The sequence below is a fragment of the Pongo abelii genome, chromosome 20 (assembly GCF_028885655.2).
Source record: "Pongo abelii isolate AG06213 chromosome 20, NHGRI_mPonAbe1-v2.0_pri, whole genome shotgun sequence".
In the NCBI taxonomy this organism is placed as follows: domain Eukaryota; kingdom Metazoa; phylum Chordata; class Mammalia; order Primates; family Hominidae; genus Pongo; species Pongo abelii.
Window position 1 is genome coordinate 38,939,864 of NC_072005.2, and position 23,697 is coordinate 38,963,560.

Below are 23,697 nucleotides of genomic sequence, written 5' to 3' on the forward strand. Positions count from 1 at the left end.
GCTGAAGCCCAGGGATCTGCCAGAATCTTCCTCAGGATCAATCTTCCGCCTTTCGCCGGCCCTGCGCCCCCGCAGCTTCGGTTCCCGGGCGCGCGCCCCTGCCCCGCTGTGGTCAAGGCTCGCCCCGGTGACGCCTGGTCCTTTTCCCGGGTTGGCGCCGCGTGCGACCCACCGAGGCAGTGGCAGCACTGGCCGCGGTCTGGAGCCTAGCGTCAGGCCAGAGTTCGGCTCTCCTGAACCAGGAGACCCGCGCAGCCCCAGCCACGACCGCTCCCACCCCCGCGGCCGCCGGACCGCGCCCAGCAGCGACTCCTTCTGAGCGCGCGGCCAGAGGGGCCGCGGGAGCCGCAGAGCGCGCGTGGGCGCGGCGCCCGTGAGCCCCCGGGAGGGCCGAGTGCATCGCTGGAGCGATCCCCGCCCGGCCCGGCCACCGCCGTAGCCGCCACCACGGCGGGGCGGGGCACGGGCCGGGGGCGGGGCGCCGGGCGGGCGCGGCGCTATTTCCAGCCTTGCCGGAGGCTTCGCTCTCACTTCGCTGGGAGCCTTCCCGGCGCGCAAGCCGGATCCGGCAGTGCTGCGGGAAGGAGAGAGGACGAGGCGGCCGCGGCAGCAGGAGGTGGGGGACTGATCGCGCCTGGGGCCGAAGACGAACGCCGCACCGCGCCCTCTAGCTCCCCGCGCGCTCCGGCTGTCGGCCCCACGCTGCTCGTCCACAGATCGCACCCGGCTCCGCTTGGAGCGGGAGGAGGCACCGGGCCCGAGCTGGGGCGGAGGTCCTCCCCGCCGCCTGCGTGCCCCAAGCAGAGGATCCGCCGCGGAGAACCGCGCCCGGACTGGAGGCGCCCGCGGCCTCGGGTGCGTCCGCTGCGCCAGGTAAGTGGCTGCGCCCCTGCCCCACCTCTGTTCCCGCCCTGCGCAGGCTCCTGGCCTGCAGAGACGCCAGGAAGGAGTCCCGAGCGGGACCCGGACTGCACCGCGCGCCAACCCCGCCACCGCACGCGAATGGGAGTCCGAAGCTGCGGGCGGAGGTGGGGCGCGCGGGGCTCGGGTCTGGTTGCACTTTGGGGACCGGCCCCGGTAGCGGGAACTTTAATTAGACTTTCTCTCCTTGGATCTCACTCACTGCCGCGCTTCTGTGAACTGCCGTCCTTCGGGCCCTCTCGGTCCCTGCGGACTCCCGCTCCGCCTCCCGGCCCTGGATGCTGCCCGCGGGGAGGCGGCGTCGGGTGCGGAGCAGCGAGCGCAGAGGGCCAGGCAGGAGCGCTCGGGGCGCTGGGGCTTCCTGGCGCGCTCGGAGCCGGGACTCCGGACGGGTTGCGGCGGGCAGGGACTGTGGGGGAAGTTTAAGTGGCCTTGGCTTCCTACCCAGCGGCTCCGTCGCGCGCGTCCCCAACCCGCGACTCTCCAGGGCACCGGCCTGTGAGTGCTGGAGGCGAGTGTGCGTGCGTCAGCGATGGTGTGAAGGTGTGTGCGTGCGTGTGTCGGGAGTGCGGGAGTCGGAGCCTGGGGCGGCTCCAGGGGGCGGGGAAAGGATCCGTTTGGCAGCGGGACCGAGCCGAGCTCTGGCGGCGGCTGCAACTCCGGCTACCGCCTCTGCAGACCCGCACTGGCCTCGCTGGAGGCCGGCCGGGCCAGGAGGGCGATCGCGGGTTTTGGCAGTGCCCGATGCTGGGGCTTGGGTCTGAGGTGACCCCGATTCCTTCTCCAGTGCGGGACTCCCGCCGCCCTAACTTTGGCGTACATCTTGTCTCCAGGCCCGCGACCCCGACCCGGAGTTGAAGCGGCTGCGGCGCCCTCGGCTGTGGGCGCTGCTGCCCGGCTGGCTGTTTTAACCGAGAAATAGGCGCCGATCCTGGGGCTCTCTGTCCTGCAGTCGTCTCTGGCGTCCCAGAGGACTCTGCGTCCCTGGGCCACTCCCGCTGGCTCAGGAGCCGTAATCAGCTCCGTTAAGGGGAACGGGCGTCCCGGCCCCTCTCCATCTGCTTGGCGCGATCTGGCGCAGCAGCAGAGCACGTGGGAGAGGCGTTGGGTGCGGGGAGGTAGTAGCTGCTTTGGAGTGGATGGTGGAGGGGGCGGGGGACAGAGGGGTAAGAGGCAGATCAACCCCCTTTTATTTCCCACCGCCGCCCAAGGGGCCCAGGAGCTACAATACCAAGGCCACTTTCTTGGGTAACCTTTCTCTTCTGAGTTCACCTTGACCCTCGCCTGCCTGTGGGGAAGTCTTTTCCTAAGTCCTGCCCTAGGACAGGGCACCCGCTGGAGCAGGTGTGGCAGAGCCCTTAACATTTTCCAGCTGTCGTGACCTTTCCTGCCCACCCTGTGCCCTGTCCCAAAGGCAAGGCAGACAGTCCACAGGAAGGACACTCATCCCAGCAGGGGATCCTCTTTTCATTTTAATCAGGACACCCCAAGCACAGAAGGCGGCGTGGAAGTTCATTCAGGAGCGTTCAGCAGACTAGCCTCTGTGAAGTGATCCACGGGAGGAATAACATTGAAACCCTGAAGAGAGGGACCTCTTGAGGGTCTGTCTGAATGTTGGTTCCAGTGGGATTGGCTGATCAATTATCCAATAGCATTTGAACACAGAAAACCTCAAAGCCGGAACCTGACCCATTGCCTGGCCCAGTCGCCCTGGGACACACAAACAGTGCAGCTCATTTATTTATTTATTTATTTATTAACCTGGAATCAGACTCGGCAAGAGTGAATTATGTTTCCCGGGTATTGATTTTTAAAAAGACCCCAAATTAAAAAGTCAAGGCTTTCTTAAAGCAAGGTCAAGGATTAATTATTTATCGAGAGGCATCCATCAGGCAGTGTGGGGGCTCATTTATAAATTGCCTGAGCAGGCAAAATGAGCATCTTTTGATTTTCCTTGGCTCCAGTTGGGAGAGGAGAGCAGGCTCGTCTGACCTCCTGGGCTTGGTAGAACATGCCCTTCGGACTGTAACTGACGACAGAGGATGCTTTGTAACTCAGCCTGCTGTTAGAGATGCCTTTTTAATCTTGTAGCCAGAATATCACTTGGGAAATTTCATGCATATTTGCTGTGTTTCCATAATGAACACTTACTGATTACAGGGTATCCAGGGAATTTCATTTTTTAAACATTTATTCAAATCTCTGTTTATGTAAGCTAATAAGTCTGGGAAAGTTCAGAAACTACTTTTTGCCGTATGGTTGTTGAGAAAGTGTGCCTGGTGGGCTACTCTCAGAATTTGCCTTCAGTTCTCTTAAAAAGGGGAGAGTCAGATTTGCCTGATTGGAAACCTGGCGCAGGCTGCTCCCCTGCTCTGAGCTCTGAGTTCCTGCCAGAGGCAGCCTGATAGGCTTTTTGTGGTTTTGCTGATGGAAGAGAGGAAGGGGAGCTTTGATCATTGCTGATGCGTCTGGCTGGAGAAATTTTTAGTGAGTGCGGCCGTGCTTGTAAGGGGCTGATGGGGAAGGTGTGGCCCGAGCTGAGGTCGCTGGCTGATGTCCCCATCTCCTGCCTGCTGCCTGGCCTGGAGTCTGAGATCCCTGTCTTAGCCACATCTGCTGCTTTGCAGCTTGGAAAAACTTCCGTCCCCGATTTACTGGTGCATGGCAGCCACACTGGAGAAACGTGGGGCAGTGGGGAGCCTGTGAGCAGGAAAGAGGAGACAGGATTATGGCAGCTTTTTTTTTTTTTTTTTTTTTTGTTTGAGATAAAGTTTCACTCTTGTTGCCCAGGCTGGAGTGCAATGTTGCGATCTCGGTTCGCCACAAGCTCCGCCTCCTGGGTTCAAGCAATTCTCCTGCCTCAGCCTCCCGAGTAGCTGGGATTACAGGCATGCGCCACCACGCCCGGCTAATTTTGTATTTTAGTAGAGACACGGTTTCACCATGTTGGCCAGGATGGTCTCGATCTCCTGACCTCGTGATCCGCCCACCTTGGCCTCCCAGAGTGTTGGGATTATAGGCGTGAGCCACCGCGCCCGGCATGGCTGCTCTTTAATAGCAACCGTGGCAATCAGAGCCAATAAACACCATGTGGAACGAGTGGCCAGCCTTTCAGCTAACCAGAAAGTGATGAGTTATAAACAGGAGATTTATATCGTGCTGGCCCAAGGAGATCAATGTGACCCAGCAGTGGCACAGCAAAAAATGAAATAAATAAGTAAATATGTTTTTAAAAAATCAGCCAGGCGCAGTGGCTCATGCCTGTAATCCCAGCACTTTGGGAGGCCGAGGTGGGTGGATAACTTGAGGTCAGGAGTTTGAGACCAGCCTGACCTACATGGTGAAACCCAGTCTCTACTAAAAAGACAAAAATTAGCCGGGCATGGTGGTGCTCACCTGTAGCCCCAGCTACTCAGGAGGCTGAGGCAGGAGAATCACTTGAACCTGGGAGGCAGAAGATGCAGTGAGCTGGGATCATGCCCCTGCACTCCAGCCTAGGCGACAGAGCGAGACTGTGTCTCAAAAAAAAAAAAATTTTTTTTTTAAATTGAGGTTGGTGCCTGGATGTAGATATGGCATCAGTGTCCTTCAACGTCAGAAAGTTGGCTGGGCATGAGCAGTCTGCATGGTGACAGCGTGGTGACAGTAGGCTCTTTGGTGCTGTCTTTGGCACCATATTGAGGGCTCATCTGACTCCAGAGCGGCTGCGTTCCCTCCGGAGGAAACCCATGGACCCAGACAACCCGGGGACAGAGCTGCATTAGCTCAGGTGCCAGAGGATGCGGCAGACGCCATCTCATATCTTATCAGCTGGAGGATGTGTGACCCTGTGGTCAGTAAATCAGCGTGGCAGATTGTGAGGCTTACAAATTGGTCATGGAAAAAAGTTGTGACTTTTACCCTGTACAAAACTACCTGTCATTTGTGATGTGGTGTTCTAGCCTGCACTGGCCGGATTCATTCCTGGGCCCTTAGAAACTCAGCAATGCAGCCTGGGCCACCGAGAGATTGGGGAAGCCTCCGTGCCGGTGGGTTGACACCAAGAAGCAGCCCTGGCCCCATTGCCAAAGCCACCTTTTAGGAAGTCGGAGAGTATCTGTGCAATAATTTGGATGTTTGTCCCCTGTGAATCTTGCCTTGAAATGTGATCCCCAGTGTTAGAAGTGGGGCCTGATGGGAGGTAGGTCATGGGGTGGCCCCTTTATGAATAGATTAGTGCTATTGTGAGGCACGGAGTGAGTTCTTGCTCTATTAGTTCCCACAAGAGCTGGTTGTTAAAAAGAGCCTAGCACCTACCCCCAACCTCTGTGATCTCGGAACACACCGGCTCCTCTTCTCCTTCCATTTTAAGTGGAAGGGCACGAGGCCCTCACCAGATGCAAATGCGGGTGCCATGCTTCTTGTACAGGCTGCAGAACTGTGAGGCAAATAAGCCTCTTTTTTTTCCTTTTTTTTTTTTTCTTTTTAGAGACAGAGTCTCGCTCTATTGCCCAGGCTGGAGTACAGTGGTGCCATCATAACTCACTGCAGCCTTGAACTTCCAGGCTCAAACAATTCTCCTGCCTCAGCTTCTTGAGTAGCTGGGACTACAGATGCACACCACTGTGTCCGTTAATTTTTAATTTTTTTTTGTAGAGATGGGGTCTCCCTATGTTGTCCAAGCTCATCTTGAACTTCTTGCCTCAAGCAATCCTTCTGCCTCAGTCTCCTAAAGTGCTGGGATTGCAGATGTGAGCCAGCACGCCTGTCCTCTTTTTTGGGGGGGTGGCGGGGTAGGGGGATGGAGTCTCGCTCTGTTACCCAGGCTGGAGTGTGCAGTGGTGTGATCTCGGCCCACTGCAACCTCTGCCTCCGAGGTTCAAGCAGTCCTCCCACCTCGGCCTCCCAAGTAGCTAGGATTACAGGCACGCACCACCATGCCTAGCTAATTTTTTTCTTTTCTTTTTTTTGTATTTTTAGTAGAGATGGGATTTCACCATGTTGGCCTGGCTGGTCTCGAACTCCTGACCTCAAGTGATCTGCCCATCTCGGGCTCCCAAAGTGCTGAGTTTATAGGCGTGAGGCAGTGCGCCCAACCCTTTTTCTTTATATATTACCTAGCCTTAGGGATTCCTTTACAGCAACAGAAATGGACTAAGACAGTCTGTATGCAGGCCTGGGGCTGGGGGCAGCAGACATAGCTGTCCTCCCAGGTTGGTGGCCTGGGTCTTACATCCACACTCCGCATGTAGAACACCATACATTTCTGGGAAATAGTATTTCTTGGTGCTGGTGACTGAGGGCAAGATGCCCTTTCCCTGCCAAGCCATGGCCAGTGTTGGCCCTGATGAGTGACATTTATTTGAACTAAATTAGAATCATCAGCATTGAAACCTGGAGCCAAATGATTCTCAGTCCAACACTCCTGGTGCCAGGCCCATTGTCACTGTCCCTCACCCTGCCCCTGAATGTTTATGGAGCAGGTATTAGGTGTCTTGCACTGTACCAGGCCCTGGGGACATGAGGTGAGCAAAGTTAAGGGTGGTCCCTGCCCTTGTGAGTTTATAGAGGGTGGGATGGAGACCCTCCTCATTTATTCCTCATTCACTAATTCATTTTCTGCCGGACAAAGACATTAATAAAAAGAATGACTAATGTGTGATTCTAGGCTGTGATAAGGATATAAAGAATATAAGGAAATAAACACTCGGGTGCTATGAGACCTACCAAAGAGCAATCTGACCTGCACTGAGAGGTTAGGAGGACTTCTCGGAGGAGGTGGCCCTTCAGCTGAGGTCTGAAGGAGGAGTGGGAACTAAGCAGGGTTGGTGGGGAGTGTGAGAGGAAAGGATGGAGAGAGAGAATCCAGCATGCTAGGCAAGCACAGGCAAGAGCATGCAAAGGGCTTCCTGTGGAGGGAATGTGTGAGAGGGCGTGAGGAGCACCATCCAGGAGCTGTGGGAAGGCCCATGTGGCCAGCAAAGTGAAGGAGCAGGTGACATGTGGCTGGAGACCCATCTGTGTAGGGTCTTCACAACCAGGGAGGGACTTGGGACTTTATCCCATGAACTGCTGCAGAGTAGGAAGGCCAGCGAGGATGGAGCTGCAGGAATCTTGGAGAAAGACCACTGTGGCCTTAAATAGGACTGAATGGGCTTCCCCTCAGACATTGGTCTGGTCCATCAAGCTCTGTCTCCCGGAGCTGGGGTGGTTGACCCTAATGTGCAATGGAGTCTGTCTACACTGGTTGAAACCAGTGTGTGATGTAGGCAGTGCGTCGACACTGGTTGAAACTAGTGGGCGGTGTAGGCGGTGCGTCTACGCTGGTTGAGCTAGTGCACGAAGAAGCAGGCACTGTAACACTGGTTGAGCTCCTAGTTCATGATGCAGGCCATCTGTTTATACTGGTGGATCTCAGCACACCATTCACGCCTCTGTCTACACTGGTCGAACCAGCGCATTCTGCAAGTCATTCTGTCTAAACTGGTACCCGGCTGGATTAGGTGTGGGAGGGGACGTGGTAAGGAGTGGTCAGGATGGTTACCAGTGGGACGCTATTGGGAGTTGTCTACTCCCTGAGACAGGGCCGCCCCCTGGAGTGCTAAGCACCTGTCCACTCTGGCTGGGTCACATCCTCCTAGGACTGGGTGGCCAGGCTGCTGGTTGTGTGGCCCCACTGTGCTCTGAGCCCTTGGTTCTTCCACTGCCTTCCTCTCCTGTCTGCTCACCATTCAGCCCTAGCACGTCCAGGGCACTCGGCAAGTGACAGCCTAGTGCCCATGGCTCCATGGTGGGGACAAGCTGCTCGACAGCCAGACCCATGGTCCTGGCCCAACTTTTGCCTCCTGACTTATTGAGGATGGGCCTTCACTGGGGGAATGGAGCTAACCACCCACTGTGGCTTGGATGCCCACTTCCCTCCGGAGCTGAGTGCTGGTCAGTGGTGGTTTCCATGTGTGTTTCATCCACTTAGCTTCCTGGACCCCTAGAGTTCCTTCACCTGCCACCCGCTTGATGTAACCTGGCAGCTGGCTGGCACCTGCCCCAGAAAGAATCCTCTCTTATACCCTTTTCTTACTCTCAGCCCTCTCTCCTTTTCCTCCTCCCCAAGGGAGCCAGTCTCTACCTGCTGCACCCTCTGTGAGGGGCTCTGCCCAAGGCTGGGAGCTCCGCAGTGCCCTCTGATGTTGGTGAATTTCCTGTGGCTGTCTGCAGCACAGGTCGGGCCCTGGGTTCCCTGCAGACATCGGCCCGATCTACCAAGCTCTGTCCTCCAGAGCTGGGGAGCGGGGAAGCAGGTCTGTGAGTCACCCCGTTTCCCATTGTGCCCACGCTGCTGGCTGCAGGCCCTGAGCTGAGTGGCCGCTGAGCTGCAGGCAACAGCCCAGGTCGCTATCACCTTGTCCTCACTGCCTGGGCCTGAGCCAGCTCCTCCCGGACTGGGCCAGACTCGGGGACAGGAGAGAAGAGAGCCAAGCAGAGGATGCTAGGAGTTACACATTACTCCTTGGTCCCCTAGGCCCCCTCCCAGGGCTGATTCCTTGCCCAGAGGGCGGCCTCTCCAGATAAGCCTTCCTGGGCTGGCCTGGCCACTCTATTCTGTCTGTTGCCTTCACCACCGTGGACCCCTGGACATGCCCAGATACTTATCAGTGGGAAACTGACACAGGAGAGCCCCTCTGTCAGCAGCCCCTAGCCCGGGCACAGACTGACTCGCGCGTGGCAGACAAGTCGTCCCCACCTTCGAGGCTGCCTCTTTTGGGGGCTGACTCATCTCTTGGGACAAGACTCATCAGCCTAGGCTTGCAGCACTGAGACCCTCCTCCAGCCTTGAGCTGCAGGAGCTTTGCTTCCTGTGCCGCATCCAGGCACCCAGCAAACACTGACCCTGACCTGCCATGTGCAGAGCCTCGTACACCTGGCCCTGGAGAAGTTGAGCAAACACAAGCAGGTTACAGTGTTGGTGCAGATGCTGCTCTTTCTGGTTGTGTTGGCCAGGAGGAGCTCGGCATGGAGAAGATACTGAGCGATTGCTTGTGGGCAGGCGGAGTGCATTAAACTGTGCAGTCTGTCTACTTTAGCATAGCTGGTGCGTGGGGAAGGCAGTCTGTCTACACTGGCTGAGCCAGTGTGTGGTGCAGGCAGTCTGTCTACACTGGTGGGGCCAGTGCATGGGGCAGGCAGTCCGTCTACACTGACGGAGCCAGCACGTGGGTCAGGCAGTCTGTCTACACTGGTGGGGCCAGTGCGTGGTATAGGCAGTCTGTCTATACTGGTGGGGAAGGCAGTCTGTCTAACTGATGGAGCCAGTGCGTGGGTCAGGCAGTCTGTCTACACTGGCTAAGCCAGAGTATGGGGCAGACAGTCTGTCTACACTTGGTTGAGTCTAGGGCATGAGCACTAGAACATTCCATGTAGTCTATGCTTGCCCCACTCTCTGTGGGGTCTTTGCACAAGGTTCAGAGCTCTCAAACTCTGTAGATTCAGTGGCTTTTCCTGTGGCTGAGCTCAGCCCGGGTCCGGGCTTCCCCTCAGATGTTGGCCAGGTCCATCAGGCTCTGTCTCCCCGAGCTGGGGTGGTCGAGCCCAGTGTGCAACGCAGCCTGTCTACACTGGTTGGAATCAGTATGTGATATAGGCAGGCTGTCTACACTGATTGAGCCAGTGCACAAAGCCGGCGCTGTCTATGCTGGTTGGGCTCAGCATGTGATTCAGCAATCTGCCCACACAGGTTGAGCCGGGGGGTGATGCGGCCAGCCTCTCTCTGGCTTGCTGAGGCCAGAGCTCTTGGTTCTTTCTGACGCCTTCCCTTTTTCCTATGTGATTCTTTCTCCCGGGAATATTCTTCCTTACACCTCCTATAAGACATCTGGGTCTGATTTGATTCTGACTTCCAAAGACTCAGCTTTCGTGTGTCTGTTTGAATCTCCTTGGCAGAGGCTGACATGGGCTGGGAGTGGCACCGGGATCGCACCTGGATTTCCCCTCCCTGCTGCTGTGCCTGGGGCTGGGCCTGCTGCTGGTGCAGAGGCTACCTGCTGTCAGTGGTCATCACTACCTCGCCATCCCTCGCGACAGCCACTCACACGCCTCTTTCTCACAAAAGTCATTTAGCGAGGATTACCACCTTGGTGTGCGTGGTAAATTGCATTTCTCCTGGTTGGGGCCATCTTGCTGTTTCCTGCTTAGATTTGGGGCCCCATGAGGTTTGGCCTCATCTGCAAATTTAATTTCATGACCATTCATCCCTGTGAAAGCGCAATCTATGCCTATTATTTCACTCTTCTTGATTCCCTCTTCCACGAGTTAATGTGTCAGCGCACAGCCATGGCAACCACTCTCCGCCCTCCCTCCGCCCCAGGCAGCCACCTCTAGGTTGCAGCTGAAGCTGGGACCTGGAGTCAGACCACCTGGGTTCAATCCTAGCCTTACCACTCGGTCACTGTGTGGGCTAGGGACCCAGTTTCCTCATCCACAAAACAGGATTAACAAGAGAATCCACCTCCTAGAGCTGTTGTGCCTAAGAGCCCACAATCAGTGGCAGCTGCTACTGCTATTATTACTATTATTATTACTACTCCCGTTTTATCTTGGGTGTCAGGAAGCATATTGGTCAAGGGCCTTGCCTGGTGATGTGACAGAGGCTTAGGGGGCAGGCAGCCCCACTGGCCAGTGTCCCCTCAAGTTCTGCTTTTTCTTCTCTCTCTCTCTCTCTTTTTTTTTTTTTTTCAGACAGGGTCTCCCTCTGTCACCCAGGCTGGAGTGCAGTGGTGCGATCTCAGCTCACAGCAGCCTCCATCCCCCGGGCTCAAGTAATCCTCCCAGCTCAGCCTCCCGAGTAGCTGGAACTACAAGCTCCCATCGCCATGCCCTGCTATTTTTGTTTGTTTTTTGGTATTTTTAGTAGAGAAAAAGTTTTGTCATGTTGCCTAGTCTAGTCTTGAACTCCTGAGCTCAAGCCATCCACCTGCCTCGGCCTCCCAAAGTGCTGGGATTACAGGCGTGAGCTGCCGCACCCAGCCAAATCGTTTTTTTCTAAGCAGTTTGCTTAGAACTGCTTAGATGTCTTCTTCTTGTCCTACATGCACCATTGTACATATTTAAGCCTTTTATTCCAAGTGTAGTACACATACAGAAAAGCGAACAGATCCTACGTATACAATGCAGTGAATGTCTGCAAACTGAGTGCTGTGTACCCAGCACTGGAGCAGGGATCAGAACATGACCAGGACCCCAGAACTCCCCCATGACCTCTTCCAGTCATTTCCCTCCTCCACAGAAAACTGCTCCCCTTACTTCTAATGATATGGATTGGTTTTCCTTGTGTGTGTGTGTGTGTGTGTGTGTGTGTGTGTATTTGAGATACAGTCTCACTCTATCGCCCAGGCTGAAGTGTAGTGATGCAATCTCGGCTCACTGCAACCTCCACCTCCTGGGTTAAAGTGATCCTCCTGCCTCAGCCTCCCGAGTAGCTGGGACTACAGGTGCATGCCACCACACCCGGCTAATTTTTGTATTTTTAGTAGAGATGGGGTTTCACCATGTTGGCCAGGCTGGTCTTGAAGTCCTGACCTCAGGTGATCCACCCACCTCGGTCTCCCAAAGTGCTGGGATTACAGGCATTAGCCACCGCACCTGGCCCCTTGTTTTTAAACTTAATAGAAATGGAATCATGCAGTATGTATGCTCCCGTGTCTGGGTCAGCATCTGGTTTCTGAGATTCATCCATGTTGTTTTGAGTTGTTATTTGTTCCTTCCTCTTTGTACAGGATTCCATCATGTGGGTAGACCCTAATTTATTTATCCAGTCTCTTGTTGATTGGCGTTTGGGTTAGAGTTTTTGGCTTTTATGGACAGTATTGCTATGGATATTCTTGTGTGTGTCTCTTGGTGATACATACACATTTTTTCCTCTTTTAGAGACAGGGTCTTGCTATGTCATCTAGGCCACAGTGCAGTGGCGCAATCACATTTCACTGCAGCCTTGAATTCCTGGGCTCAAGCCAGCCTCTCGCCTCAGCCTCCCAAGTAGCTGGGACCACAGGTGTGCACCACCATGCCAGCTAATTTTTTATTTTTATTTTTGTAGAGATGGGGGTCTCACTTTGTTGCCCAGGCTGGTCCTGAACTCCTGAGCTCAAGTGATCCTCCTGCCTTGGCCTCCCAAAGTGTTGGGATTACAGGTGTGCATCATCATGTCCAGTTCCTGTACATTCCTGAGGTACTTAGAAGAGAATTGCTGGGCCCCAGGGTGCAGCTACTGTCGAACAGTTTTCTTTTTCGTGTGTGTGTGTGTGTGTGTGTGTGTGTGTGTGTGTGTGTGTGTTTAAGACAAGATCTCACTCTGTTGCCCAGGTTGTAGGGTAGTGACGTGATCATGGCTCACTGCAGCCTTGAACTCCCACGTTCAGGTGGTCCTCCTGCTTCAGCCTCCCAAGTAACTGGGACCACAGGTGTGCACCACCACCACTCCCAGCTTTTTTTGTTGTTGTTGTTATTTTTTGTAGAGACAGGGTTTCCCCATGTTGTCCAGGCTGGTCTCGAACTCCTGGGCTTAAGCGATTCTCCCGCCTTGGCCTCCCAAAGTCCTGGGATTACAGGCGTGAGCCACCACTCCCAATTCCATGCTGGACTGTTTTCTAAAGGGGTCGTACTGATGTTTCCACCTCCTCACCAGTTATGCATGAGTGTTCCATACGTAACTCTCCCACTCCACGTCCTGTCCAACACTTGGCGTTGTGAATCTTTCCCATTTTAGCCATTCTATGAGTATGCAGAGGTATCACACCGTGGTTTTAATTTTATTTCTCAGATGACGAATGCAGTTCATTTTTTTACCAAGGATATTTTGGACCTGGAAACATTATTCAACAAATTTGAAAATTTCCTTTCGTCCCCAAATTGTAGAACTCACTTCCATCCCCACATTGTGGAAACGTCTGGCGGTGCTTCTGATTTCTTCTGGGCGGGTTTGAATCTCCCAGGCTGGAAGCCAAGGGATGGAGTAGACAGGAGTTTCTCTGGATGAGTCTGGGGAACTGGCCACCTGCCCCAGAATCACGTGGGTTGCTGGTCAGAGATGCAGATGCTGGGGCCTGGCCCAGCCCCGGACTCATCAGACAGCCCTTGACCCATTGGTCCTTCTAGGGCTGTTTTTTTTTTCTTGTCAGGAGACCAAAAAAAAAAAAAAAAAAAAGCGTGGATGCTGCCCTGTCTGTCATGTCCACAGCTGTGTCACAATGCCCAGAATAGTCCTGCACAGGGCAGGCCTGCTGGGGTGAAGGGTTTCCCATTGTTGTCTCCATCCTCTCCCACCGCAGCTAACTTGGCGGGGACTCGTTAGTTAACTGGGCTGCCGTGGTGAGGGCTCTGGAAGTTGGTTTCTCGCTCGCTGGGGGGTGTCCCATGTCTGAATGACCTCCTCCTTCTCCAAAGCCAACTTCCAACAGAGCTGCAGCCGTGCCCCCAGCAGCCTTGCTGATCCCCAGTCCTCTAGGCACTGGCCATTTGATAGCATCCTTGGGTGACCTCCTCCCTGATGGTGCATCTGTTATTGGGTCCCTCTGGAGAAGCTTAGGAGCCCCCTGATCCCCCTAAAAGAAGAGCAATCCATCCCTGCACCATGCGGCCCCCTGAGCTTTTCCAACACCGTCTTTTCATAGCTGATGTGCCCTTGGTCAAACTAAGGCAGAAAGGCCATGCCTGTCATCAGCTGCTCCACTCCTGCCCCTCAGGGTTTTCATGAAGACCGTGGTGAAGCCTCCTTTCTTTGGGTGTGGCTTGCCCCTCCCTCCTCAAGTCTAGCAGAGCTATTGGGAAAGCAGGACGGCCTGGGGGAGGAGAGCTCTGGGTCAGACCCTTTGGGTGGTTTTGAGACCCAGTCATTGCCCCAAGAGGAGGGAGGCAGTTTCATATACACAACCCTGAGTTAGCTAGTGGGAAGGCAGGGCAAGGGATTCTGGCTGGGATTCCTCCTGTAATGTCAGCTCTTTGGGAGGCCCAGGCAGGAGGATCTCTTGAGCCCAGAAATTGGAGGCTGCAGTGAGTTATGATGGCACCTCCTCCACAGAGGAGGGAGGCCCAGGCTAGGCCTCAAAGATGGGTGGGGAGGTGACAACACCTCATGAACCACTCAGCATGAGCTCCGTCCCTGAGGGCCAGCAGTGGAAAAAATGTGGGCTTAGTTCCCCGGAGATATTGCGGTCCAGTTGACCCAACACACAAGGGCATAAGGTAATGGTCAGGGTTCACTGGAGAGCTATGGAAGGCTTCTTGGAGGAGGCGAGCTGGGGATTGCTTATCTCAAAGGCCAGGGGTGAGAACTTTATCCGGGTACAGTGGAAATTCTCTCCAAGCTTTGGGACTACGGGGCATGGACAGTGTGAGCCAACTACCGTTTGCTTTAAAATAGGGCAAAAATGAATCCATGGCACACACATTGTTTATGCAATGTGGAGGCGGGCGCACAAAGATGGAAGAGCTAAAAGCAGTTTGGGAAAAACAACACCTTTTTTTTTTTTTTTTTTTTTGGTGGGAAGACAGATTAGAGAGGTTTATGCTTTTCTGTGATAACTAATATGAAAGGTTTATCAAAGTTAAAAAAAAAACAAAAAAACCTCTTGACGCTTTCTCCAAAATTGATTTGAAGACTTGGCAGATTTGAGGAATCATTCAGTAACGTTTTACGGGTCGATGCTAATTTGATGCAGCAGACCTGTGCATCGTGCCAATTTACTGCCAAACCAACATTAAGCACGGACCTCTCGCGCAAGGTTTATGGGCAGACAGCTCATAAAGATGCATGCTTGACAAGTATTCTGCTTCTCTTAGGATGTGGAATATGAAGTGTTTATCAAAAACCACCTAAATCGCCCTTGCCTTGACTTGTAAACAATCTGGCGGCTTCAGGCTTGGGTCCTATGCAGTATTTCACGTCTCACCACTACAGGTCCTGGTATGTGCGTGAGTGCGTGAGTCTTTGTCTCCAGTAACCACAGTTAGAGGTAGAAGTGTTACAGGAAAGGGGTCCCGATCCAGACCCCAAGAGAGGGTTCTTGGATCTCGCACAAGAAAAAATTCGGGCAAGTACATACAGTAAAGTGAAAGCAAGTTTATTAAGAAAGCAGTCCGGGCGCAGTGGCTCACGCCTGTAATCCCAGCACTTTGAGAGGCCAAGGTGGGCGGATCACCTGAGCTTACGAGTTCGAGACGAGCCTGGCTAACATGGTGAAACCCCGTCTCTACTAAAAATACAAAAATTAGCTGGGCGTGGTGGCTGACGCCTATAATCCCAGCTACTGAGGAGGCTGAGGCAGGAGAATCGCTTGAACCCGGGAGGTGAAGGTTGCAGTGAGCCGAGATTGCGCCATTGCACTCCAGCCTGGGCAACAAGAGCGAAACTCAGTCTCAAAAAAGAAAAAAAGAAAGAAAGTAAAGGAATAAAAGAATGGCTGCTCCATAGACAGAGCAGCCCCAACCACTGCTGGTTGCCCATTTTTATGGTTATTTCTTGATGATACACAAAACAAGGGATGGATTGTTCATGCCTCCCCTTTTTAGACCATAGAGGGTAACTTCCTGACGTTGCCATGGCATTTGTAAACTGTCATGGTGCTTGTGGGATTGTAGCTGTGAGGTCAACCAGAGGTCACTCTCGTCACCATCTTGGTTTTGGCAGCTTTTGGCTGGCTTCTTTACTGCAAACTGTTTCATCAGCAAGGTCTTTATGACCTGTATTTTGTGCTGACCTCCTATCTCGTCCTGTGACTTAGAATGCCTTAACCATCTGGGAATGCAGCCCAGTAGGTCTCAGCCTCATTTTACCCAGCCCCTATTCAAGATGGAGTTGCTCTGGCTCACACGCCTCTGACAGAAGGATCCCTGTGGGGTGTGAGATACCTAAAGAAAGATTCGCTTTCTTTTTTTTTTGAGACGGAGTCTCGCTCTGTCACCCAGGCTGGAGTGCAGTGGCGCGATCTCAGCTCACTGCAAGCTCCGCCTCCCGGGTTCACGCCATTCTGCCTCAGCCTTCCCAGCAGCTGGGACTACAGGCGCACGCTGCCACACCCGGCTAATTTTTTGTATTTTTAGTAGAGACGATGTTTCACCGTGTTAGCTGGGATGGTCTCGATCTCCTGACCTTGTGATCCGCCTGCCTCGGCCTCCCAAAGTGCTGGGATTACAGGCGTGAGCCACCGTGCCCAGTCGAAAGTGAACCTTTCACTGGGCGTGGTGGCTCACGCCTGTAATCCCAGCTCTTTGGGAGGCCCAGGTGGGAGGATCGCTTGAGTCCAGAAGTTCGAGGCTGCAGTGAGCTATGATGGCACCACTGGACTCCAGCCTGAGCAAGACCTTGTCTCTTAAGAAAAAAAAAAAGTCCCAAAGTGTAGGATCTGAAGCAGCATGCCCTGTTTTCCAGGAAGGCTCAAACATCCCCTTCCTAACAGATTCTCCAAGGCTGCCCTAAAAGGAAATAAAGGCTGTGCCCAAATGAGATCTTTGGCCCGAAGGATATAGATTTCTTGCTCACATGTTTGTTTCCTGGGCGACTGTGTGATGGATCTTCCCTGCATAGCTGTCTCCATCCAAATATGCTGTCAGAGCCTCACCAATTTCAGGATATCACTCGAGCTTTGTTTTGCTGGTCGGAAAGTGTTTAACAATAAAAATTATCAAAACTCCTGTCTTTCACCACCGAACACCACCGCTAATGTTTTCCTCAAAGGAGAAGTGGACTTGTGTGGCATTATTCTACTGTATCTGCAGCTCCAGCCCCTCCAGCCTCCTCCCATGGCAGGGTTAATTACCCAAGCTTAAACGAGGAAGGTTGCAGGTGGGGGCGAAGCGCGCAGACCGCTGTCAGCACAAAGCCTTGTGGGTTTTCGCAAGGGGAAATTTGATCTCAGGCAAATGTCAAGGTGTTTTTGAAATCTGTGTTATGATATCAGCTCATTGCCAGTGTAGGACTTCATCTGGATTTCATAAATATTGCATGGGACCCCTCATTGCCACCTTGGCCGGCAGCAGTGCACAACAGCCACCCCTCAACACACACACGCTCTCCACAGCAATTGCAATCTATCGCTGAGTTGTCATGAAAAGCCAATTGGTGATATTTCAATCACAATGTTCTTGTAACCAATTCCATTCAAATTCCGTCGGAAAGGGAGTTAAGGCTTCCTCTTGCTGCTGGGAGAATGATATGCTAAATGTAGCTTCCTGGGGCCCCTGGCAGCCAGCCAGGGCTTTGTAATTTATAGTTCACCTTCGTGGTTCTCCAAGTGACCTTGGAACTTGCATGCTGGTGGATTTTTTAGGTTCACACGTTGTCCTCCATCCCCTGGTGAGATTGCTCCCCAAGTGAGTGCTCCCTGGTCCATCAGGCAAGAGCTTGAGGGAGAGGATGTGGATGGGGGGCGCCCAGAGAATGCATGGCTGGGGATCAGAAGATTTCTTGTTGCTGCTGACCTTTCTTCTAAAATTGCTGTCAGCCAGGAAACAGTCAAATATTGTGCTTAAAGGTGGCTTGTAGGTGACAGGAGCCTCTTTCTAGCCCCAGCACACAGCAGGTGATCCTGACAAAAAAAAAAAAAAAAAAAAAAAGAGGAGGTACAATATGCGATTACATTCATCAGCTATTTTTGGCTGAGGAATAAACAAAATGGCTCAAACTGCTGCCGTTCGAGATTCTAGCAGGGGAGTGGCATGTAGAAGAGATTAATGTACAATTAAAACCCGTGTACGGGTAAATTACAGGGTGACAGCTATCTAATGCAAACACCGCAGACGTGTAATTAAGAGGAGTTACAGCGCTCGAGGATGAATTTGCTGAGGGAAGCGCTAGGGTGCTGTCTGGAGCCCAGGGGCAGGGCCATGGCACTGGGACGGTGTGGGGGCTGCAGAGGTGGCGAGGAGGAGCCCCTCAGCATCGGGGCAGCCTTGTAACCGTAACAGGTCCATTGCCTGATGCACACAGCAAGTCAATGTGCTAAGATGCCAGGTTGCGGCAGAGAAAGAGGATTAATCGTAAGGTCATGGAACGAGGAGATGGCAGGGAACCTCAAATCCATCTCCCTGGGGAATGTGGGGTTAGGATTTGTAAGTTTTGGAGTGGGTGAAGTGTGGAGGTCATTGATGGGTGGAAGAGTGCAGGGTAAAGTCTTGGGACCGGGAGAGGAAGAAGCTGTGTTCTCAGGCTGATCCCCATCCTCTGTAGGGGGTCCTCAAACTGTTGGGGGCAATTTGGGGTCTTTTCAACATCTTAAGTGAACAAAAACCTTATGATTCTAAAATCAGGGGTCCTGTCTATAGGGACAATGGAGAAGCGAATCAAATTTTTTTTTTTTTTTTTTTTTGAGACGGAGTCTCACTCTGTCTCCCAGGCTGGAGTGCAGTGGCGCTATCTCGGCTTACTGCAACCTCCACCTCCCAGGTTCAAGCGATTCTCCAGCCTCAGCCTCCCAAGTAGCTGGGACTACAGGCATGCACCACCATGCCTGGCTAATTTTTTTTTGTATTTTTAGTAGAGACAGGGTTTCATCATGCTGGCCAGGCTAGTCTCGAACTGCTGACCTCGTGATCCGCCCACCTCGGCTTCCCAAAGTGCTGGAATTACAGGCATAAGCCACTTCCCCCAGCAAAGCAAATCAATTCTTACACCATTTTATGACCGTAATGTCAGAAATCTTACCTATAGGAGCAATGGGGGTGACCACGGCCAGGATCTAGCACCACGTGACTCCTTGCCACAAGGAACTAGGCCAGAGTGCAGCCTGATTAATGCTTAATTATAACTATATTTCTGTCCAGAACCTAGCGTGCAATTCTTGCCAACCCTGTGGGGACGGTTTCAGTCTGGGATGTGGTGGAAGCTGTGGCTCCTTTGGGTGGATAGCCCACCTCTCCAGGTCTGTCCGTTCCTGTTCCAAGCCTCCAGCCCTTTCTGGAGCTGCCCTGGTCTCCCCAACCTCTCACTCACCTTTGGCTCTGTGGCTTTGAGAGCCCATGAATGTCTTTTATGTTTTTAATTTCTCCTGCTTTGTCAGCTTTCTAAGGAATATGTTACATTATGTGGAAGTTGGATGCTAACAAGATTTGTACGAATAAATTAGACTCTTAACTTTTTTATGTTATTACAAAATTGAAATGGACTCTAATGACAGTCGGAATTAATGTTCTGTTGCCAATAAATGCCGGGGATGTGACTGAATCTTCAGCGCACTCTCCTCTTGCATCTCTGGCACTTCCCGGGTGGTCTTGCCCAAGAAGGAAACTGCCTCCTCCTTCCAGCGAGGTGGGGTGCTCCATGACGCCTCTCTGCTGGCCCCTGGGTGATGGCCAAGGTGCTGCTCTGCCCAGGTGCGGGGGCTGCCGGGAATATCTGCTGCTGATGCTTCCAGGGGCGCCCCAGGATGGGAACTGCCCCGGGCCCCAGGGAACTCCTTGCCCAAAGTCACACCCCATCCCAACACCAGGGACTGCTACTGCTGTGGGATCACAAAGGCCCAGCCCCTTGTCTCCATTTGGGACTGCCCTGAAGGTCTCTCCCAGCGCCAGAGCACCTATGGGATGGGCTGAGTCCTCAGCTGAGAGGCACTGCTGTCGGCTTCTCTCTCTGCCTGGTCCTGCCCTCCTCAGCTCCTCTCAGGTGGCTGTCCCAAGAGCCCTCCCCTACAAACCCGTCTGCACCGTCCATCCCAGAGCATCCAGGGAACTCAGCCCAAGATCCTGGCTCTTAGGGACTTACCTGTTCCTAAACCCGTGGTCGGCTGGGTGAGTCCTCTTCTGCCAGGATCAGAGTCCTTGGGGAACAGGATTGCTGTTTCTGCCCTGAGACCCTTTCTTGAGGTCAGGACTGGGGGTGAGGCACTGACCAGGTTCTCAGTCTCAGCCTAGATCTCCGCCCCAGCACCCCCTGGGCAGGGTTCGAGGAGCAGCAGGGTTAAGGGCTCCCCCAGATCTGAGCTGCCACACCTCAGTGTGCGGTGGGCCAGGCTTCCAGCCCTGGGTGAGGAGTTTTCTGCAAGGAAACTTCTATCTCCCCAAGGGGCAAGGTGGAACACCGGCTGGGGATTGGTGTTGTATTGGAACTGGTTCCCATAGCTGAAGATGGAAGGGAAGAAGGGGGCTGGTAAAGTAGGGAGAAGGAGGGAGCCTCAGACAGCCCAGAAATGAGGGGGTTCTGGACAGCCCAGGGTAGAAAATTTAGCTACCCTTGGAGTCAGGCCTCAGGGCAAGAGAGGGGTATGGTCTGGGATGCCGGGGGCGGTGTGTGGAGATGGAGGACCTGCTGCTTTGGAAGGGGACAGTGGGACTCCCGCTGTCATGACAGAAAGGGATGAGGGTTTCCAGGGTGGCTGGGTATTCAAATATTCAAGAACAGAGGTCGATTTTTATGTGAAATCGCTTCCCCTCTGAAGTCTGGAGAGTCATTCAGAATTTAAAACCAAAGTCCTGCACTGACCAAACCACATGTCTGTATATTACTTTGGCCTCTGGGCTTGAAGAATTTGGAGTCCAGAACTTCACTGACAAGGTGGATGATTTCCACCTGGAGGATGAGGGCCTGGGGCCTAGTATCTCGCCAGAGCCCTGGAAAGGGACAGGAACCACCAAGACCACAGGCCATGGCTGCAGGGCTGTGGGGCTCAGCACCCACTGACTGTGGCCTTTGTTCTGGGATATCCTTGTCTGCTGGGAAGGGGTCAAAGCCGTCGCCTCTGGGACTGCAGATGGGTGGGCGACTGGCTGGGCTCTGTGAGCATCTGGAGTCTGGCCCACCCCCCCAGGACCCCGTGGATGAGTAGGCAGCAGAGGGGTCCTATGGAGGACCCCCCCACTCCACCTCCCACTTCCAAGGAATCTGGCCTCAGCATTCTAGCTTCCACCTTCATAAGTCTTTTTTATTTTTTTTTCTGAGACAGGGTCTCTGTCGCCCAGGCTGGAGCACAGTGGCGCGATCTTGGCTCGTTGCACCCTCTGCCTCCTGGGTTCAAGCAATTCTTATGCCTCAGCCTCCCTAGTAGCTGGGATTACAGACATGCACCACCACACTCGGCTGAGTTTTGTATTTTTAGTGGAGATGGGGTTTCACCATGTTGGCCAGGCTGGTCTTGAACTCCTGACCTCAAGTGATCTGCCTGCCTCAGCCTCCCAAAGTGCTGGGATTACAGGCGTGAGCCACTGCGCCCAGCCAGGAGTCTTACAGATTCCCTGCGGAAATGCCTTTGCAAGAGCAAAAAGAAGATTAAAGTCTTACCATCCTTTGAATCCTTCTGGCTCTGGTGTTGGCATACATTGTCCCGGAGAAGGGGCTATCTTACGTCTCTATCGCTTTATATATGTAAACTCGTAAATCATTTTCATTTTATCAAAATGCAATAATCTTTATGCCTACCACACATAACCTGTTTAATCACTTTGCATATCATGAATTCTTTTCCATGGTGATGAATCTGTTTCTGTCTTGCTTTTGACACCTACACGGCATCCCTTCCCGTGAATTTATCATAATTTATAGAACTGGTTCCCTGTTGGACATTTTGTGGGTTTTCATTTTTGTTTTTCAATTTTAAAGCATGTTGACATGAACCTTGCAGTATTCCTTTGTGCCATCCCAGCATAAATTCCTAGAAGTGGAATAGTTGTCTCAAAGGGTATGCCCGTCTTTAAAACTTTTAGTACTTCCCAACAAATCACCTTCCAGAAAGACCCAGCGGTGCGTGAGCGGGCCTATTTTTTCTCATAATCACAACCGCACTGGGAATCTTCATTTTTTATTTTTTAAATCTGTGTCAATTAGATAGGTTAAAGAGGGGTGTGATTATTGCCTTTTTAACATACATTTTATTTTTACCAAAGTCATGCATGTACATAGCTTAAGAAGGCATAAATAATAATAATAATAAAAGGCTTTTAACAAATCTACCAGTTCTCTGCTCCCTCCCTCCCCAGCTCTCCTGAGCCTGTGTTCTGGAGGCAGCCACCTATGACTCTTCTAGCCATTTCCCCAGCAGGCGCTGCAGTTCTGCCTCCATATTTCTAAATAACACACATATGCCGCAGGTGCGAAATGGCCAGCCAGTTGTACCAGCATCATTTATGGAACATTCACTCTTTGCTTGCTGATTTTTAAGTGCCACCTTGACCATTTGCTTAATTCCTGTATTAACTAGGGCCTCTTCTATACTCTTCTGTTCTAGCCTGACTCTTCTAGTCCCAGCACCCACGATTTTAATTATTGTAGCTTAGGAGCGCATTTCTAGTATCTTAGGGGGCAGATCCCCTCTATTATGATTCTTGTGTGATATCACATTTTTATTATTTTGGATATAGAGCGTCACATTTCAAATAATATCTAGCGAAGATTAGTGTTAGGATAGTGTTTCACTTACACATAAATTTAGGATAAGTTTACAATTTATCCTTACAAATAAGGATAAATTGACTCCTTTACTTTATTTATTTATTAATTTTTTGTTTTTTGAAATGGAGTCTCGCTCTGTCACCCAGGCTGGAGTGCAGTGACTTGATCTCAGCCCACTGCAAACTCTGCCTCCCGGGTTCAAGCGGTTCTCCTATCTCAGCTTCCCGAGTAGCTGGGACTACAGGCACCTGCCACCACACCTGGCTAATTTTTGCATTTTTAGTAGAGATGCGGTTTCACCATGTTGGCCAAGCTAGTCTCGAACTCCTGACCTCAGGTGATCCACCCATTTCAGCCTCCCAAAGTGCTGGGATTACAGGCATGAGCCACTGTGGCCAGCTTTACTGTATTTATTATTATTATACTGGGTCTTCTGAGCTGATCCATGTACTCAACAAATATTTGTGGAGAACAAAATGTGTGCTGGGTACATGTCAGGTACTGTTCTAGGCACTGGGGGATACAGCAGGAAATGAAACAGAGGTGAATCCCGGCCCCCATGGAGTCAACGTTCTGGTAAGGGCAACAGACAGTGAACACTAATATACTTAAGTATATGATGGCTGGGTGTGGTGGCTCATGCTTATAATTCCAGCACTTTGGGGAGCCGAGACGGGAGGATCTCTCGAGGCCAGGATTTTGAGACCAGCCTGGGCAACATAGCAAGACTCCATCTCTAAAAAAAAAAAATTTGTTTTTTAATTAGCCAGGCATGGTGGTGTGCACTTGTAGTCCCAGCAACTTGAGAGTCTGAGGCGGGAGGATCAGTCGAGTCCAGGAGGTGGAGGCTGCAGTGAGCCATGATTGTGCCACTGCACTCTAGCCTGGGCAATGGAGCAAGACCCTGTCTCTAAAAAAATTAAAAATAAATGAATTATGTAGTGTTAGAATGTGGCACTTGCTTTGAAAAGCCAAGTAGGCTAAGAGGGATTGGAAGTGTGGGGTGAGGGAAGAAGGGAAGGGTCAAGGTGGGCCTCCCTGAGAAGGTGAGATGAGATTTGAGGTTGGGAAGATGTGGACCTTACAGAGGGTCCAGGCCAGTGGTTCTCAGCCTGGGCGATTGTATTCCTGGGGGAATTTGGCAACAGCTGGAGACATTTTTGATGGTCATGACTCAAGGATGCTCCTGGCATCTGGTGGCTACAGCCCAGGGGCACTGCCAAACACTCTACAGTGTATAGGACAGCCCCCATGACAGAGGACCATCTGGCCCCAAATGTCCGTAGTGTGGAGGTTGAGAAATTCTGACCTGGGTAAAGATGGGTGTGGGCAGAGAGGGCACCCAGTGAAAGGAACGGTGAGGAAGTCGGGAGTTGGGGGACAGGGCTGCTGGAGATGAGGCTGTATGGGGGCGGGGGACAGAGGATGTGGGC

General features: G+C 52.6%; 1 protein-coding gene across 2 annotated transcripts in view; it reads left to right on the forward strand.

Moving 5' to 3' along the window:
• The first annotated feature begins 496 nt into the window (after window positions 1–496).
• CHST8 (carbohydrate sulfotransferase 8) overlaps window positions 497–23,697 on the forward strand; it is a 153,151-nt gene continuing 129,950 nt past the window's right edge. For both annotated transcript variants that reach the window (XM_054538851.2, XM_024238421.3), the window contains exon 1: window positions 497–873. The gene's annotated coding sequence lies outside the window, so the exon portion shown is untranslated. The remainder of the gene's footprint in view (window positions 874–23,697) is intronic.